Below are 5,647 nucleotides of genomic sequence, written 5' to 3'. Positions count from 1 at the left end.
TGAGTTATGACGCGGAGTTTCTCCGCCAGTGTCACCGTCTCACAGAGACTCTCGCCTTGAATCTGTGAAAAGATTATGACCATGAACTGGGGCTGGAGCCGAACACATCTCCAGTTACAGTGAGGCCCGGCCCGGACATCTCATTCTCTCTATTTTATATCAGACAGTATCCCACTTTCATGTCCAGCAATAGAGAGAGAGAGGGAGGCAGTATCAGTCTTACACTCCCTATCTGTGTCCAAATCACGCTCAATAGCAGGATCCACCTTCATATACAGCACCAGAGAGAGAGAGGGAGGCAGACACGGTGAGAGAGACAGAGAGAGCGGTGAGACACAGTGACAGACAGACGTTAACAGTACTAGTTGCAGGCTGACCGGTAAAGTGCCGTTTTATCCAGAAAGATCGCGTTGGAGAGACAGAAGATGCAATCTCATCTCTCATTGATATTGTACACGGGTCAGAAACACTATTAATCCCACACTCAGGGACAGTACAGAGAGGGACAGAAACAATGGGTCACATTTAACCCTCAAATGCCTGTTGTACTATCTGCAGTTTTACAGCTCAGGGCTGTTCGATATTACTCTCAGTGACCTACAGTTTCACTCCGGTTAAATTAATCTGCGACTGTTGCTGCCTGATATTAACCCTACACGGTCCCAGCAAATACACCGACTCCCACTTTCCTCCCATGTTTCTCCAGGATTGGTTTGAGAAATCCTCTCTCAGTCACACATTATAGGGGCCATGAATGTAGAGAATCCATTGACTGATTTCACAGCCGCTCACTTTATCTCTGAAAGGCTCTTTACCATCAAAAGACCCCGAGAGAAACAGCAGGGATGGAAACATCTCGTTCAATAGTTGGAGATTTTAAAGTCAGTCTGGATTCCAGCGTTAGGCACTGGTGGAATCCCATCTGATTCCCATTCTGTTGCCTGTTCCTGAACTGCCTGTGCACCCCATTCCCTATGACCTTTCCCCCAGTCCCACTTCCTTTGCTCAGACTCGGAAAAATTCCAATTGGGGAAAGTTTCCATCGATTTTTGGATTGGGAATTGTGGGCGCCATTCCCTCAGTGAGCGGAAGAAGATGGTTTAAAACAGCCGGGAATGGAGAGATCACGGCCCCCGGGGGAAGGGAGCAAAGAGCAGCCTCGTTACAGCAGCTCATCGCTTCGGGACCGTGTCCGCAGATGGTCTCAGAGATCGGCATTGAGTCCGGGGGAAGTTCAGGGGGAGTCCGGGGGCTGTTTGTCAGAGGCGGAGTGGATCAGGAACTGGTCCCGGAACATGGAGTGAGAGGGGGGAAGGAGAGGTCATTCTCGGGCTGTGTGTGTACAGGGTGTGTCCAGGGGAAGGGAGAGAGAATGGGAAGAACCTGCTATTAAAATCATTGCTGCTTTCTCTCACAAACCAGTAGTGAATGTTCCTGGTTTAGTTCCAGCCTCACCCTGTTTATTGTTATTGGAAAGTGAAGAGTGGAAACGGAGCCGGACAGTAAGGATGTGGGGAGTTGGACAAAGAGCATCGATTGCAGGCACCAGGTGAGAAGTGTCAAGGACACATTTTAAACAGCGGCTGTTTGGTTTCAATTGAACGGTTAGTCCCATGGGAGAGGAGATTAGAAACCTGACCTGTTTCCCATCGGGCAGTCCCATTCATGGATCAGTGGAGGGGTTGGGCCGTGTCTGGATGTCACTAAAGTGTTGTAAAACAGCCCAACACACCTGGTAAGGAGAAGCTGAGTGCTGCAGTGCTCCAGTGGAGTCAGACACTGACACTGTTTGTATCACTGGATTTCATTTGTGGATATTCAAAATGATCATTAACAGAGATATTAAACTGATCACTTCTGTATTTTCGACCTCACATGTTCCTGAGTAACAAGAGATAATTTTCTTTCTCCAGGCAAACCCTTGAACGATCCAGAATAAATGTGATGCTTCCTCCACCCGAGGCAGAAGGAACAGTGCAGCCAGCTCCTTCTCACACACAGCAGGTATATTATCACTCACAGAGCACAGAGACACAGACAGGTCATCAGTTCCACAGTCTCAGACAGTAGAAGTAGTCAGTCCCACACATATCAGAATTTCCGAGACACATTTTCAATCCAACAGTCAAGCAGAGTAGGTGAGGCAGACACAGTTCCATTTCCCCCTAACACAGTCCCACTGACAGGTAGATACAAAAATCCCAGTCCAAAATCACACTCTCAGAGTGAAAGGCACTGTGTTAATCTCACAATAGAGCAACATTAGCTACCAATTAAATACCAGATAGAAATCACACATGGTACCCGTTTCAAAGGTACAGAATGAATCCCAATAATGTACCCCGAGATTCAAATTGAATACCAGCCCAGAACTCTCACACACATGACTTTAATACATGCAATATCCATTCGAAAAGTGTATCATATGATACAAATTGCATACAAGTCCAAAACTCAGGTAGAGTATCAGATTGAGAAATATTGTAAGATAGTAAACCTGAGAAACAAATTAGATACCTGTTCAGAATGCATTCGTAGAATGAAATTTAAAGATAGAGTATCAATTCTATTAGTGCAGACTGAGATACACATTACATACCAGTCCAAAAATCTCATACACAAAAAGCAGGACAAATCCAATCCGGCCAATTACCGCCCCATCAGTCTACTCTCAATCATCAGCAAAGTGATGGAAGGTGTCGTCGACAGTGCTAACAAGTGACACTTACTCACCAATAACCTGCTCACCGATGCTCAGTTTGGGTTCCGCCAGGACCACTCGGCTCCAGACCTCATTACAGCCTTGGACCAAACATGGACAAAAGAGCTGAATTCCAGAGGTGAGGTGAGAGTGACTGCCCTTGACATCAAGGCAGCATTTGATCGAGTGTGGCACCAAGGAGCCCTAGTAAAATTGAAGTCAATGGGAGTCAGGGGGAAAACTCTCCAGTGGCTGGAGTCATACCTAGCACAAAGGAAGATGTTAGTGGTTGTTGGAGGCCAATCATCTCAGCCCCAGGACATTGCTGCAGGAGTTCCTCAGGGCAAAGTCCTAGGCCCAACCATTTTCAGCTGCTTCATCAATGACCTTCCCTCCATCATAAGGTCAGAAATGGGGATGTTCGCTGAAGATTGCACAGTGTTCAGTTCCCGTCGCAACCCCTCAAATAATGAAGCAGTTCGAGCCCGCATGCAGCAAGACCTGGACAACATCCAGGCTTGGGCTCATAAGTGGCAAGTAACATTCGCGCCAGATAAGTGCCAGGCAATGACCATCTCCAACAAGAGAGAGTCTAACCACCTCCCCTTGACATTCAACGGCATTACCATCGCCGAATCCCCCACCATCAACATCCTGGGGGTCACCATTGACCAGAAACTTAACTGGACCAGCCATATAAATACTGTGGCTACGAGAGCAGGTCAGAGGCTGGGTATTCTGCGGCGAGTGACTCACCTCCTGACTCCCCAAAGCCTTTCCACCATCTACAAGGCACAAGTCAGGAGTGTAATGGAATACTCTCCACTTGCTTGGATGAGTGCAGCTCCAAAACACTCAAGAAGCTCGACACCATCCAAGATAAAGCAGCCCGCTTGATTGGCACCCCATCCACCACCCTTAACATTCACTCCCTTCACCACTGGCGCACAGTGGCTGCAGTGTGTACCATTCACAGGATGCACTGCAGCAACTCGCCAAGGCTTCTTCGACAGCACCTCCCAAACCCACGACCTCTTCCAACTAGAAGGACAAGAGCAGCAAGCACATGGGAACAATACCACCTGCACGTTCCCCTCCAAGTCACACACCATCCTGACTTGGAAATATATCGATCTTACTTCATCGTCGCTGGGACAAAATCCTGGATCTCCCTTCCTCACAGCACTGTGGGAGAACCGTCACCACACGGACTGCAGCGGTTCAAGAAGCCAGGTCAGCACCAACTTCTGAAGGGCAATTAGGGATGGGCAATGAAGGCTAGCCTTGCAAACGACACCCACATCCTATGAACGAATCAAAAAAACAGTTATTAAACATAACAACGAGATCTGCACCTGTATTTTATCTGTGCAATTTCTGATCTCCATTCAGACCTGTATCTGTGTTTCACTTTATATTTCCTGTCCTCTGTAGAGTGTGTTTCTTTCCCAGTGAGGAGAGGAACTCTGTAATAAATGTCCCAGTGTGTTGACACAAAATGGTGGCCCTGAATAAACACAAAATTGAGACATACACCTGTAAAAAAATCAGTGCCTTTAGATTTAAACAACATGCCTCTCTCAGTTTGTCTCTCCTTCTCTGTACTTTACGGCCCTTGTATGGAACAGTGACAGCTCCTGGACATGTACAGTACACAGTGGGTAACAGGGAACCGTTCACTTCCGCCCTGAACTGAAAACAAACTGTCTGCCAGCAAGGCTCACTGAGGGGCAAGGCGGCCATCTTACTGAGGGGCAAGGCGGCCATCTTACTGAGGGGCAAGGTGGCCATCTTACTTTGGGGCAAGGAGGCCATCATACTGTGGGGCAAGGCGGCCATCTTACTGAGGGGCAAGGTGGCCATCAGACTGTGGGGCAAGGCGGCCATCGTACTGTGGGGCAAGGCGGCCATCATACTGTGGGGCAAGGCGGCCATCATACTGTGGGGCAATGCGGCCATCATACTGTGGGGCAAGGCGGCCATCATACTGTGGGCAAGACGGCCATCATCCTGTGGGGCAAGGCGGCCATCATACTGTGGGGCAAGGCGGCCATCATACTGTGGGGCAAGCTGGCGATCCTGCTGAGGGGCGAAGGCCATAAAAATGCAAACATTTCTCGAGGAATAGAATTGAAAAGTAGAGATATTATGTTGAACTTGTACAGGAGCTTTGTTAGACCAGTCTATGTAAACTGTAATTAAATCAGATAATGCTGGACACACATAACAGGTCAGGCAGCATCTGTGGAGAGAGAAACAGTGTTAACATTTCAGGTCTGTGAACAGTTCTGGTCTCCATATTATAAAAACGAAACACGGTCACTGGAGAAGGTGCAAAAAATGATTCACTGGAATGATACCAGAACTGAGAGGTTATAAATATCAGGAAAGACTGAACAGGCTGGGGATTTCTATTCTAGAGAAGAGAAGGCTGAGGAGTGCCCAAATAGAGGTCTTTACAATTTGGAAGGGGTTTGATATGTTAGAGGTCGGGAAGATATTTCCACTTGTGGGGAGTCCAAAACTTGGGGTCATCAATATAAAATAGTCACTAATAATCTCAATAAGGAATTCAGGAGAAACTTTTTAACCATGAGAGTGGATGGAATTTTGGAACTTGCTCCAACCTGGAGTAGTTGAGGCGAATAGTAGAGATGTATTTAAGGGGAAGCTGGATAAGTACACGAGGGAGAGAGGAACAGAAGGATATTCTGAAAGAGTTAGATGAAATTAGGAGGAGGCTCGTGTGGAGCATATACACCGGAATGGAACAGTTGGGCCGAATGGCCTGTTTTTGTTTTAGATTTAAGTCTCCTCTCTTCTTTTCCCATGGAAATAATCCTGTTTTTTCAAGTCTTTCCAAATAAGTTTCCCTTCCCTGGCCTCATTCGAGTGAATCTGCATTGTGCTCTCCCTATGGCTTTTATGTTGTTTCTGTAATGGGAC

Source organism: Heptranchias perlo, unplaced genomic scaffold (assembly GCF_035084215.1).
Source record: "Heptranchias perlo isolate sHepPer1 unplaced genomic scaffold, sHepPer1.hap1 HAP1_SCAFFOLD_55, whole genome shotgun sequence".
NCBI lineage: Eukaryota > Metazoa > Chordata > Chondrichthyes > Hexanchiformes > Hexanchidae > Heptranchias > Heptranchias perlo.
Note: the sequence above shows the minus strand (reverse complement) of the source record.